We start from the raw sequence: 15,873 nt of genomic DNA on the forward strand, positions 1-15,873 counted from the left end.
ATTTTGTAACTTAAAGTTTTAATTAATTTATCAGAGTACTTTGCCTAGTTATCTTTATCCATCTGCATGCTATTTGACTTAAGACAGTCTGAAATATGGATAACAGGCAATGACATAACCTTCCGAGGTATATTTATTCTTCTCTTGTTTTGTTGAAATTGGATTCAATATTTGAACAAGTTTATATGGTGTATTTCGTGGAATTGTGTATAATTTTTCAATGTCTTTGTTGTTTCTTTCAGAACTGTCTATCCTTTCTCCTCAAAACAGATTGTGTTTATATTTGAAACGTTAACATTCATCCTCACCTTGCTAGTTCAGAAATAGGATTAATTGCTCGTCATATTCATATGTCTTAAGATTGTACAGATTTATTCCATACAAATAAAATATGAATACAAGTTCATATTATAAACAAAAGCGAAACGTATCTAAAATACTAAAATAACGAGGTCAAATTTGTCAGCCGTCATCGGGTAACAACGACAAATCAAAGAATTCAACTTTATATATAGCTATTATAGGACAATGGTGTAGATTAAAAATTACATCCCTCTAGACCCTTTCGTTTTCCACATAATTAATATTGCCAATAATAAACAAATTCCGGGTCGAATCCGATACCAATAGTATATTCACCTGTTACCTATTATCTTATCTATACGTTCCGCATCTGATAGGCGCACCACCAAAGTTTAACGGTGTATTTAGGATTTTGCTATACACACAGGTCATAAGCACAGGGTTGACACTTCTAAATTCAATCATTGTCTAATTGTTCCCTATTGTAGTATTTTGATCAGTAATACTTTCTAAGATAACAATATGAATACTAAAAATCTTAAAATAAGACGTATAGGTACAGTTTTCAATTTGTTAACGGGTATGACGTAAAACAGCGAATCAAAAAATTCAACTTTATTTATAAATAATATAGGACAGTGCTGTTGATTAAAAAATACTCCATTCCAGGACCTTTTGTTTTCCAAATAATTAATATTACCAATAATTAATAATTTCCAGGTCGACGGGTTCACAAAGAAAGGGTTTGAAAGCAGAGTAAACTGTGTATCTTATAATCGGCAGGACTTTATCAGATGACAATACCAATACTAAAATAAGGCTTACGCATAGTTATATACTTTAATTCAGTCACGGACCCGCGATATCACGGGTATGTTCTAGTATATATGATAACATGATTATTGTGACAAACTTCGACGTTATCACGAACACCTTTGATACTATTACATAAATATTCCCAACTGTAGGTGTAATACCACCATTGATTTTCCCCTATTAGTCTTTGTTAAATTTGCACTTTTCAGAAAAACCTGTAGAATTTATCTATGTTTCAAATAAAGAAATACTTGGCATAAGTAAAGTTTTATCCTGTCCAGTACTATAAAAAAAAATCACATAACATTTCATTGCATATAAAAGATAACCATCACTGGAAGTTAACCAATCAAATTTCTCCCCTTATTTTATCTGTGTACAATGTTTAGTCACCATGTAACCTCAAGATTATAAAATATTCTATAGAAATCTCAAATAAAAAAATAATGGTGCTTTGAAATACCCAAGACATATGTTTATGACACAGAAATCTTTTACTGCAATAAAATGTAGGATTAATTACCTACAACTGTCAAATTCAAGGGAATGGTTCTTTTCGACCTATTTTCGGATACAACCGGATGTGACGTACCATGATTTGGTGGTATTACACCTAAAGAAGACACTATTATTTAATAAACTGATTGTGACTTTTTCCTTTGTAATACTGGTTATTTCAAGCATTTCTGTAAAGTTTTGTCATAATCAGTTCAATAGTTTGAGAAAAATCTAGTATAATGAAAGACGACATCTACAGCGATTCGAGCAAAATTTCTTCGACAAATCCAAACCCAGCCGCATCAAGATAGAATATAGTGTGGACCAATAAATAATCAAATCTTTATCTTATCTGCCTACAAACAGTTGAATATGATACTCCAGATGATTTTAGGAAGATAAATACCACTTATGGACCTCTTTGTCTTCTTTATAAGGTCTCTTTTGGTTAATTTATACCTCTCATTTCCTCAAAATATCAACTTTTCAGGGCAAGAAGTAAAAATAATGGGGTACCTTTCCCTAATTTATGATAGAAATGTTATCAGAAATGAGTATAATTGAGGTATTTTAGCAGAATGAACAATCCATATACAAGTTTACTGTCTCCAAGGAGGTTTCAATAAGGCCTTACGTCAAAATTAAATTTACGCCACGTTCCAGCGAGGGACATAAAAGGCTTCTCTTTTAGTGAATAATTTGTCGTTACGGCATTAAAAATAATTTCATTAACTTATAAATATATATCTATTTATGTATTTCTTAGGAAAAGGTTCTATCATAGCAGAATATAAGAAATCAGGAGAAAAATTCCCCCCCCCCCCAAAAAAAAACCAAAAAAACTTAATATTCATGGAATAGTCCTATTTCAAGTACAAATTCTCATAAAATGTGTCTTGGAGACTCAATCCACTCAGAATATTTCATTTTTTGTAATATTTCACTTAAATAACAAGCAATTTTAACACATGAGATTACTCACAAGGTCAAAGGTGAATGTACAGCTTCCCATATTAGGTGTAATACCACCATTGATTTTTCCCCTATTAGTCTTTGTTAAATTTGCACTTTTCAAAAAAAATCTGTAGAATTTATCTTTGTTTCAAATAAAGAAATACTTGGCATGAGTAAAGTTTTATCCTTTCCAGTACTATAAAAAAAATTCACATAACATTTCATTGCATATAAGAAAATAACCATCACTGGAAGTTAACCAATCAAATTTCTCCCCTTATTTTATCTGTGTACAAGGTTTAGTCACCATGTAACCTCAAGATTATAAAATATTCTATAGAAATCTCAAAAAAATAAATAATGGTGCTTTGAAATACCCAAGACATATGTTTATGACACAGAAATCTTTTACTGCAATAAAATGTAGGATTAATTACCTACAACTGTCAAATTCAAGGGAATATTTCTTTTCGACCTATTTTTGTATACAACCGGATGTGACGTACCATGATTTGGTGGTATTACACCTGTATGTAGTACCATGAAACCACACCCACACACACAGCTAAACCTTTCCTCATGTGGATTTCACCAAACCTTTATAAATAGTAGGTACTGTTGCGGATCTAGATATATAAGTTCCAATCTTTATATTAATCACAGATAGCAAACGGGGAAAACCCAATTTTAAACGAAATGAATTTGAGTATACCGTTATACAATGTGTATGATAATGACGTCAGATTTAACAACATGCATTCACTAATCTGTTGTGTATGATGTCTTATCACCTGATTTGGCTCTTTAATATATTTTCAAAAAGAGTAACACGAAATGTGTCGATACTATGGCAATTCTTGGACTTTTATTGTCAGTTTTGTTTCGACAAAGACGCTGTACGTTTTACTTTGATTCTTTAACTGTTTATCCCTGGCTATATTCTCTCCTTTTTCATTGTCTTTTTTATATTATCAATGATGACATTTAGTTAAAAAAAAAAGAAAACAACTACATGTATTTCTATATTTTATGCGTCGGAAGCGCTATTCTGAATTTACCTTTACCGACAACGCTAAACAGCAAACATTTGAAAGCCATGAATATATAAAAACCAAATTATCTACAGAGCTCTGATCACGAAAGCCCGAAAATTAATAGCAAATTACATTAAAGGTCAACCTTTCCTTGGGAAGTTGAAATCTAATTGTCTGAACATTGTTTAATTCATAATCACACAATTGAAAAAGGTTTGTTATAAATCAAGTCAGTACCGAAAAATTGACTACTAAAACTGACGATACGTCCAGGAACTTATTGTCCATCAGAAGTGTGGAATCAAGTTAATAAAATTGAGAATGGAAATTGGGAATGTGTCTAAGAATACAACAACCCGACCATAGAAAAAACAACAGCAGAAGGTCACCAACAGGTCTTCAATGTAGTGAGAAATTCCCGTACCCGAAGGCATCCTTCAGCTGTCCCCTAAACATTTGTTGTTGTTTTTTTTTGAGAATTTTAATGCAATTAAGACTACACTACAAACCACTAAAAGTTTAAAAATGGTCTATATAGCTATCAAAAGTACCAGGATTATAACTTAGTACGCCAGACGCGCGTGAAAATTGTCTATTTATGTTATGATGTAAAACTATTTCCAATTTTTGATTTTGAGCCTTAAAGTTTAATGAATTTCATACAGAGTATATTGCATAGTTATGATCTTTGCCATCTGTATGCCATTTGACTTACGACAGTCTTAAATATGGACAACAGGCAATGAAATAACCTTCTGAGCTATATTTATTTTGCTCTTAAAATGGGATTCAGTATAATTTGACTTCGTTAAAGGGGTGTTTTTCGTGGGATTTTATTTAATGTTTCAATGTCGTTAGTGTTTCTTTCAGGACTGTCTCTACTCTCTCTTAAAAAACAGATAGTGTTTATATTTGAAACCTTTACATATGGTCAGGTTTTAATCGTGTTAAAATCTCCATCACCTTGCTAGTTCAGAAATAGGATTAGTTACTCGACGTAACTTATTCATATGTCTTAAGATTGTACAGATTTATTCCATACAGATAAAATATGAATACTAGTTCATATTATAAACAAGCAGCATTTGTATATATATTAATGTGACAAATTCAACGTAAACACGAACACCTTCGATTTTAATACATAAATATTCCGAACTGTATGCAGTACCATGAAACCACACCCATACAAACCTCAAAAACTTTCCTCATGCATATTTCATTACTCTTTATAAATAGAAAGTACTGTTGCGAATCTAGATAAACTATAGTTCCAATCTGTATATAATCAATGTCGCAGATAGCAAACGGGGTAACCAAATTTTAAACGAAATGAATTTGAATTTACCGTTATACAATGTTAATGATAATATTGATGACGTAAGGTTTAACAACATGCATTCACCAAGCTATCACTGTATGATGTCTTATCACCTGATTTGGTTTTTTAAATTTTCTAAACGAGAGTTACACGACAGGTGCACTATTACGGTCATTCTCGGACTTTTACTTTGATTCTTTTTCTGTTTATCCTTGTGTAATCACTCTCATTTTTTTTTGTCTTTGGTATTTTATCAATGCTAAAATTTCGTTAAAAAATAAAAACAACTCTTTATACATTTCATTCATCGGAAGCGCTTTTCTGAATTTACCTTTACCGACAACGCTTAGCAACAAACATTTGAAAGCCAGGGATATATAAGAACCAAATTATATACAGAGCTTTGATCACGAAGGCCCAAAACATAATAGCAAATTATACTAAAGGTCAATCTTTCCTGGGGGAGTTGTAATCTAATTTCCTGGAAAAAAATGTATATTTACACAATTAAGAAAGGTTTGTTATAAGTCAAAATATTGCCTACTAAACTGATGATACATTCAGGAACTTTTGTCCACCAGAATGTGATATTATGTTATAAAATCATTTTTATATAATTCTAATTGAATTAAGACTACACTACAAACCAGTAAAAGTCTGAAAATGGCCTTATCTGTTGTCGACTATACCGATTTTTACTCGACTAGTCGACCAGTCTTAATTGGTAAAATTGTTCTGCATTTTACTCGGTATTCTTGACCCCAGTACACACATGCACTGTGGGTAGTAACACCTTATAAAGGGGCTTCTTTAGCATGTGTTCTTTTTTTACAAAACTTAATTCACATACTTTACAAATCATGCTAATTAAAAATTACATATTAAGTTTCATGGTTACTCAAAATAGTTATAAAACTATCTTTACAACTGAGGTTTCAACAACTAACAAAATCATTGATATTATTAAACCTTATATTAAAAAATATCTATTGTTATTATAGTTTGGGATATTTATTTATATATGCAAAATGATTCAAATTGTTTTTCTGATATGGGACAAACTATGAATTACATGTAATGCCATCTGCTTGGGGCACACTCATTTGAAAGACCACACCTGGTAAGAGAGTGATAAATCTTAAATAACATCTAATGAAAATTAATAACTGTAAAATTTAAATCAGCAGTCCTTTTGGAATCACATGATAACTAATTCACGAGTTCAAGAAAAATAGGTTTTTCTTTTTACCTGTAAAATACAACTGTACTGAGGTAAATGAACCTTTGTATTCCATGTCTTTAATTTTGACAAAACTTACTTAATCAACCCTTATTTTTACTTTGAAAACAAGACGTCCAAAGTACACAGATGCCCCACTCGCACTATCATTTTCCATGTTCAAAGGACCGTGTAACTGGGGAAAAATCAAATTGGCATTAAAATTAGAAAGATCATACCATAGGGAACATGTGTACTAAGTTTCAAGCTGATTGAACTTCAACGTCATCAAAAACTACCTTGACCAAAAACTTTAACCTGAAACTCCCACTTTCCTTTTCTATGTTCATTGGACCGTGAAATTGAGGTCAAAAGTCTAATTTGGCTTTGAAATTAGAACGATCATATCATAAGCAACAAGTGTACTAAGTTTCAAGTTGATTGAACTACAGCTTCATCAAAAACTACCTTGAACAACAACTTCAAACTGAAACGGGACGAACGGACGGACGAACGAACAGATGGACGCACAGACCAGAAAACATAATGTCCCTCTACTATCGTAGGCGGGGCATAAAAACAAAAGTGAAATCTTTTTGATTTTTCAAATTGCCTCATTCACAATTACAAAATACGTCATTGCCTTATCAACTAAACTCGACTGCCATTATAAATTTATATCCAGCTTAAGTTAGTGTTGAACATTTTCCAGTTACCATACATTATATCTTAAACATTCAAAATGTTTTGAATACAATTTAAAATATGTATTAACTTTTATTGTGTATAATAATGATCTTGTTGTTATTTTTTTATTTCCATTTAGTTATGTTGTGTCACATACTATAAATATGTAGTTTTTTTGGTAATAAAGATTTGAATTCAATTCAATTGAATAAAGGTTGAAAATTCTAGTATTTTTATTGGTTTGTGAAAATGACATCACGTATATAATAATTTAATGAACCTAAAACTTTATTTATTACATGATATTCTTTTAATCTTGCCAGAAATTACTTCCTTTTGTCGCCTTGTTTAATTTAATTTGTGGTATATGTGATATACATGGTATAAGTATAAAAAAGTGTTCATGAATATGTTGTTGATGTTGTTTTATATTTATTGTGAAAATTTTATTTCAATGCTATATTAAATACATATCCGATTTCAAATTTGATTCCTTAATGGATGAACTACAATAGATACATATAGATATAGTCAAATATAGTTCAGACTAGGGCGAGTTATATCAAGAAAATTTCAGACCAATTCATACTGCTCGAGGAAAAATCAGAAAAGTCGAGTACAGATATAGGCTATTTCAGAATTTTACTAGTTTTTTATTGTTACACTCAATATGGTTAACTACTAAGTATATATTCCTTCTCATTTGCGCCCAGTCTTGCTCCTTTGGAATTCATGTGATTCCCTTATTTTTCGGGTTTTTTTTATCTTTCTTATTTTTATGAATCTAGAATATTTCAACATCGTTCAACTACTGTTTCTCCCAACTTGTTATTGTTTTTACTAATAAGTAATTATTTATCATTTTTTCCAAAAAAAAAGAAAATAAGAAGATACAAGAAAAATGTTGTTTATCACAAAAAATAATTAACCTCTTTATATATAAACGATTGCTTGTAGACAAATTACACGTGTAGCGAATGCAAAATGATACACTTTAGAGATATAACAAAAAAAAACTGATATGGACGATTTACAAGGAACGTTACATTAAGTGCTAGGATCTTAAGAACGATAACATACATGTAAATATCGGAAACTAACTAAAGTGTCCCCTTAAATACTTATAAATCAAAATGTTTGAATTAGGGCGTAACAAATCGACAGTAGCACATCCTTGTATGATAGGAAATATGTACACTTCAGACAACAAGAGCTTCCAGTTTTGCTTCACTAAATATAACCTGACTTTCATGAGTATTTCCTTGTATTAACAAAAGAACTATTTTAACACTAACCGATACAACACATTTGTGTATTATGGATGTTGTATATTAACTAATTCGGTTAAAGAGTTCTTTGTTCCGATGGTTTCAAGATTTTAGAAACTTGATATTCTCGAACAACTACAATCTGGTTAACTTATGTTCATAGGGAAGAGGCGAAATACGAATTTTGATATGACTATGATGCATGACATAAATAGTGTTTTTACGTATTCTTTCTAAATTTACCATTAAAAAAGTTTTTATTTACATAACATTTACTCATTACTAAAGAGTCCTCAGTCTGGCTAACAATAAATTTATGTATTAAACATGCAAATGTATCATCGCACAATCAATGTATGTATAAAAATATTATAGTTTGCTATAAGAAGGATCCGCATTAAAAAAATCCAGGTAAGATAAAAACGGTGTCAACCGTGATCTAAAAAAAAAAAAACAGTTTCACCACACCATTTTTTTTTTAAATGCACCAAAGCAGGAATATGTCAATTGTGATCTCATTGTTCGTTTTTATGTATTTTGCATTTGTGTTTGTTTTTATTGCACTTCAGTGTTCTGTTGTTTCGTTGTGTTCCTCTTATAGTTGATGTGTTTCCTTCGGTTTTAGTTTGAATCCCGGATTTGTTTTCTCGAGCTCTTATTCGATAAATGACTTTTGAAAAGCAGTATACTACTGTTGCCTTTATTTATTAAGACTGTTAAAATAGGAATGTCTTCACTTAAGACTGAGGGTTGATAAAAAAACATAGATTATGATTTAAGTGTCATCTAGAACAGAAATAAAGCAATATAAAGATACTTGCAGAACAAAGACACATCATATACATGCACACGAAATATGTCAAAATGTAAAGGAGCAATTTTATTACAAGCTAATGTCCAGTTGAATTTAAACAAAAGAGAGGGAGCTCTTTATTATAGTCAGTACAAATGCTGAGTTAGTCTATTTGATTTGAATTGTTTGCATCTGTTCTATGGGCTTGAAACAATTAATGTAAGTGTAAAATGTAGGATTTTATATATCTTATTACGTGTTTTTACTTAAAATATAGTCATGATAGTATAGTGGTTGGAGATATTTGTAGACCTTTTTTTACATTTTCACACAACAGTTGTTTGTGTTAGTTTCAAATAGATAGATAACAGATTGATCTTTTGAATATCTGTGCCCGAAGAATCTGAACAATAATTTTATCAATAAGAGAAAGTCGAGTATCGTTTTCATGTTCAAGCATGTTTGATTTTACTATTTTTTCTCAGAAACGTATGAAGCAAACATGTTTGATACATCACCTCACTTCATATTCTAATATCTTTATATATATAGTCTACAGTTTGTCCTAATAACACATGGGAAAAAGGAAATATATGGGTTAAGTTCAATACTTTTCTAAAGATCCATCATTGTGTATAGCTTAAAACAATACTGCTGGGTGTGTTATCTATGGCAATTAATAAGTCTTCAACCTCTGGACCTTTTAGTCTGACCTTTATCGAAATTTTCAATTTTTGTTTTTCAAATGTTTATCTTACTTTCCACCCCATTCCCCTGACAATTGATAATACAATAGTTTTAGTTGAAGATGGGCCTTAAATTACATGATTTTTTTTTTAGTTATAAGATGCATTGAGCATCTTTTGAAATGCAGCTCTCATATTAAATTTGCAAGGATGCCAGCTATGTGAATAAATTTATCAAGAGCTGAAGTGACAGTGCGTTATCCATGTTATCTTTACAATGGCTTCCATTTTTACGATTGGAAAATTAGGTGGTGTAATAAGGAGATACTTTTGACAATTGTTTGACGAAGAAAAAGTGATTTCAACTTCTTCTATGTGTGAACCTCCTATAAGTTGCATTAGAGTATCTCCATATGGAGTATTGATAGATATAAGAAGATGTGGTATGAGTGCCATTGAGACAACTTTCTATCATAGTCACAATTTGTTCAAGTAAACCATTAGTTCCCAAAAACATTATGTTAAGCGAATACCTTATGAATGACACTAAGATTTATTTTACATGGGATATATTTACGGTACTGGTTTTATTAAAAGTCAAAATCAAACGTATATGATAACCCGTCTATTGGTTAACACGTAGTACTTCCTTATTGGTATTGTATATAAATTGGATGAAATCATTTATAATGTGAAAAATATAGAACAGTATTTAAATGTACATGGCTTCCCAAAACATTGAATTGCAAGATTTTGAAACACGCAGTATTTATGAATTCGTGAATCCCTACAATACACCTAATATGGGTAATGTGCTATCACTCTCGTGGAAGCAGTGGCTCAAATTTGTATTACTAACACTGAGTGTATCTTCGACGTTTTCTGTATTGGTACTCGCTGCAACTTATTTTACAGTGCACGGTATGTAAAATAAATATCATTATAATCATGTATATGTTTCTTCGTGTTCTTGCTGCTGAAAAAACCTGTTTCAGTTGAATTTTCACTTACAAATTACGTACTTGATAGAGGATTGCTGCTCACAGGGAAACTATTAAACCAAGAGTTCCAAATGGTAAAGTTGAAATCATCCCTTCGTAAATGTTACGGACGCCATCACGAGTTGGTTGACCGTTATGGAATAACCGTTTCACATATGATACCGGATATGTTCCTTATGTCGCAAATACAATATCATTCCCTTTTCACTAATTTGACCAACCAAATTTGTAATTATATAAGCATCATGACGGGTGCCACATGTGAAACAGGATCTGCTTACCCATCTGGAGCTCCTGAGATCACCACAAGTTTTTGGTGGGGTTCGTGTTGTTTAGTCTATAGTTTTTCTATGTTGCGTCTTCTGTACTATGATATGTCTGTGTTTGTCTTTTCATTTTTAGCTATGAAATTGTCAGTTTAATTTCAATCTATGAGTTTGACTTTCCCACTGGTATCTTACGTCCCTCTTTTTTCAGCATGCATAAAAAATTGTTAGTTGAATCATTTCTTTATAGACTTATCGGGCAAGTGTGCATGAGGGGAAACTGTACAAGGTACAATATAAATCAGAGTTTTTCTAATCAAAAACTGTTCGCTATAATCAAATAACAGAAAACTATACCTGTTCGTTTGTTGATGTGGTTCATAAGTGTTTCACGTTTCACGTTACTTGTTCTTTTTTAATATAAATTAGATGTATAAGAGAGTTGTTTCATTGGCACTCATATCACATCTTCTCATATCTAATTAATATCGTTGGACTATAATTATCACTTCTTCCCAGGTAGTTTATTAATGCTAACCATATCTTGCCCTTCAGATGTATTTTACAAAGACGTTTTCTGTATTTCTTCAATAAGTAAGTTAACAAAATTGTTTCAGCTGTACTAAGAGTGGACATGGAGAAGAATTATGCAGCCCTGATGAAAACACAAAACTGTCCCGTTACAGATACTCATACTCTGACATCTGAAAAGGGTTAGAATAAAATACCTATAGAGGAATGATATGATTGTTAATGATACAATAATCAATTATAATCAAATTCTGTAAGCAACTATAAGTCATTGTGAGAAAACTCAATGAGAAACAGCACTATTAACATGATAAAAAATTCAAACGAGATAACAAAGTTTTGATTTAGGACAAAACAAAAGAAGAACTAAAAAAGATGACAGATTATATTGAAATCCATTAAATCAGCACAGAAATAAGCCAACATAGGCTCGCAAAGACAATATAGACCTTTTATCGTTGACATTCTATCAAGACAATTTGGATAGTCTATATATGGTAAAAACCAGGAGGATGCAAAGACAAATACAACATGAATAGGAAGTTTTTATCCTCACATTCAAACAAAATATTTATCGCACTCACTCTCATATTAATGATCATATACTTGTTTTGCAACTATTATTTTGTAACATAGCTTAATAATCAATTGTGAAAATTCTTATGTAATCGGTCTTTCTATTTTAGAAAAAGAAGAAACCTTCCGAAAACCGGCTTTTTTTTGCGCATTTAAAGCCACACACAGACTCAGTGACCTTAAAATCTAACAGTGTAGTTAAATTTAATGCTATTACGTAAAATAGGGAGCGGTTACGACTCAAATACTGGAGTGTTTACGGTTTCACTAAATGGGACATACGAATTTGCAGTGAATTTCATTAAAGGTAATAAAACAGAGTGGCTCGAACTACAACTGATGAAGAATAATAGAATTGTGAGTGGCCATGCTGCTTATGATACGTATTCATCGGGATCTCTTCAAGCTATACTGGAATTGGAGGAAGGAGATTTTATGTCCTACAACCACGTATATCATGGAATATTTATGATCATAATTTTACCATGTTTTCTGATTAGAACATGTAAATTTTCATTAAATATCAATTCGGAGCGTTAACTTGATACTTTCATTTCATTTTTATAAAGTGCGATACAGTGAGACATGGAAAGGACAAAAAATTAAAAAAAAATAAAAAAAAGTTTCGATATTCATAACTTAATCCACTTTCTTCCATTGATGACTTGAGAAGGTACTCATGAATGTAAATGTTTTTCTTGCAAATGATCACTTAGAATTATAGAATTGTTGCCAATTAAGAATTCTGTGTTATCTTGAACATCTTGTGTCTTGTTATAACCAAGACGTCAATATAAACAACAACATGCTCTCATCTCTTTACTGCTTCATATGATAAATCTTCTCTGTGCATACTGTTAGCTGACGACCCAAGCATATGCAAACATTGAAACTCATTATCTCATCCGAATGATAATGGTCCAACTGATATAAGTACTTTATTATATGATAATAATTGGTGGTACCAATGTTGTACGTACCATATAGAAATATCGCACCTTTATTTCTTCACAGATTTTACTTTTCATCTTCTTAAATTAATTGTTAATTTTCCAGACCCTTGATACGCGTAATGCTGAAATATCCCTAAGTATATATGATATTCTAACAGTATTTCCTTTATGGAGGATTGCTGTTAACCAATTTACGTGAACACGAAATTAATTGAGTGTATTTATCAAAACAGAAACAGTCATTCAAACAATGTTATTGCTAGAAGACAATTCAGTAGGAGAGATAACCACTGTAATAGTCCTTACCAAAAATGCCAAAAAAAACAGACAAAAACTACAGCAGCAAAAGTTTCTCCCTATATTGTATTGTTTTTGTTTTTGTTTTTTTAATGCATAATCTTTATTTTCTCCCTGTTATCATTAAACAAATTTTCAGGGAAGGTAAAACTTACAGCAAAAGTCAAATAACAAAAATACCGAACTACGATAAAAATTGAAAACAGAAAGTTACTAAGCAAAAGGCAAAACCAAACGTTCAACCTCATTAAACGAATGGATAACAACTGTCATGTTTATAAAAATTTAAGTTAAACGAAAACATCAAGAATCTCTACTTATACGTTCAAAATCAATTAAGCATAGCTTGAAACAAAACTCGCGTCTTTAAGTAACTCCAGTAAGTTTAATAATTATTTTGATACTGACCCTTTTAGATAATACTTAAATTACATCATAAGAATAATACATACGTAAATACAACTCCTATCAAGTAGAGTGTTTCCTGATGTTTTAATTAAATCATCAGTCACAAGAGAAAGTAGTTTACTATCAAAATTGGACACCGGTTCTCGCATCGTTGTAACTATAATGAGATTTGATGCGAATGTCATACAAGTGAGAGGTTTAGCGCTATAAATACAGGTTCAATCAATCATTTTCTACATTTGAAAATGCCAGTATCAAGTCAGGAATATGACAGTTGCTGTCCATTCGTTTGATGTGTTTTATCATTATATTTTGCCATTTGATTAGGGACTTTCTGTTTTAAATTTTCCTCGGAGTTCAGTTATTGGAAACCTATTATTCAATACAATCATGAGATCAATAAATACTTGGTGATCTTCTTGTTTAGTCTTTTAACAGAATGATGTTTGTTTTTTTTTTTTATTTTGGTTCATTGTGTGTTTTGAAAAGACATTTAAAACAACAAAATCGGGGGTTGGTTGAACCTGGTTTAACGGTATACCAAACATTACGCTTTATGACAATGTTTGAAATAAGCACTAAAACACTCACAAGAACAATCATAACAAGAGTAACGCATAACGAAATAATATACTAGTCGACACAACATCCAACGAACATATTCCATCAACGACAAACACCACGTGATATCAAATACAAAGACGCAATTAAGTAACTAACAAGCAATCTAGAACTTTATACAATTATTTTCAAAATATTCGTCAAAACTATTTTCCTGACAACAATTGTATGGGAAGGCAATTTTATAATTATTTGGATTACAAACGATAAGACATAACAGATTATCAAACCGAAACCATAACAGAAAAATCAAAAATAAATCCATGAATGTTGGATGTACAAAATACAGAGACACGCCGCACAGCAATGCAAATCTCATTCAGTTTAACAGCCATTGATGTCATCTGATGTAGATAGAATGATAAGTTTGATAACGGTGTTCTTTTCATTGGTTGATTAATTAGCAACAAGACAGTCCTTGAATAACAGACCTTAGGTATGCCTTGAAAGAAATTCTTCACAAGTGTTGCCAGCTGAGCGAATTAGAAATCATAGCTTAGTCTTCAATGAGATCGTAGGTAATGGGAATTTTTGCTTACAACAATAATGAAAGTTATTACATGAAAATAAGTAGAACATAAGATGTAAGAAAAATAGTGCAAACAGGCATAGTTTTAACTTGTATTTTCTCACCCTATATCTCAACTCTAAATCAATAAGTATAAATATAAAAGTTTATATAGTCATAATTAAAACACACTCGTTAAATTATATGATAAAATACAAAAATCTCCCTTATAAAGGAAAGTTCTATTACACTACATCTTGATAATGCACCAACATACACATTTTAAGCATTCATAAAAAGTGAATAAATTATTCTTCTAAACAAAAGACAAATAATTAAAAAAGATGACTAGAAGTTTAGACATGTAGATGATATTATGCAAGTTTTCTTTTAAAACTCAAATAATATTCAAATGTATAAGCTGAGATCAATTTATATATGCATCCGTAACTTCAAATGACTGCTAGATCTTATGTATGCATGTTATAATGGTAATGTCCGAATGAAAATATCTTCCTAATCACTTTATTGTAGTTTCATTTTGAATATGATAAAACCGTCTACGTTGAAATCCGTCCTCGGCTACAGTCAACACATGGCACACATCTTTCCCATACATACTTTCGGTGATCGAGCTTCCGATTTTCCACGCATTTGTTCTGAAAATAAATATTTATAGATAGTCAATTCAAATGCGTTTCTTCGTGGTAATATGAGAGTATAAAATATAATAGTTTAAAGAAAAGTGAAAATGCATTCTAATATATTGCAAGCCTAATAGTTGCATATAATTATATTTCCAAACAAATATAAAAAAGTTTGACACAGAGGTAAATATTAAGGTAAAGCATGTGAAAATAATAAAAAAAAAAAAGTTATATGAGGACATTAATGAAGTTAAACATACAGTTTAATATCTAAAGATACGAATGTAAAGCGAAAAATCAGATTTAATTAACGGAAACCGTGTTAGACCCTGGAGACCCAATGATAGGGGTATAAAATAAATTCAAATTTGACAAGTATAAAATTAATAAAAATCCATGGCAGTAAGAACAAATGCAGTATACGTTTCATATGTCTCTATATTTAAAAGTAGGTTCAATAATTTTGAATATGAACTTTGATAGAGT

This window comes from Mytilus galloprovincialis, chromosome 4 (genome assembly GCF_965363235.1).
Source record: "Mytilus galloprovincialis chromosome 4, xbMytGall1.hap1.1, whole genome shotgun sequence".
NCBI classification, from domain to species: Eukaryota; Metazoa; Mollusca; class Bivalvia; order Mytilida; family Mytilidae; genus Mytilus; species Mytilus galloprovincialis.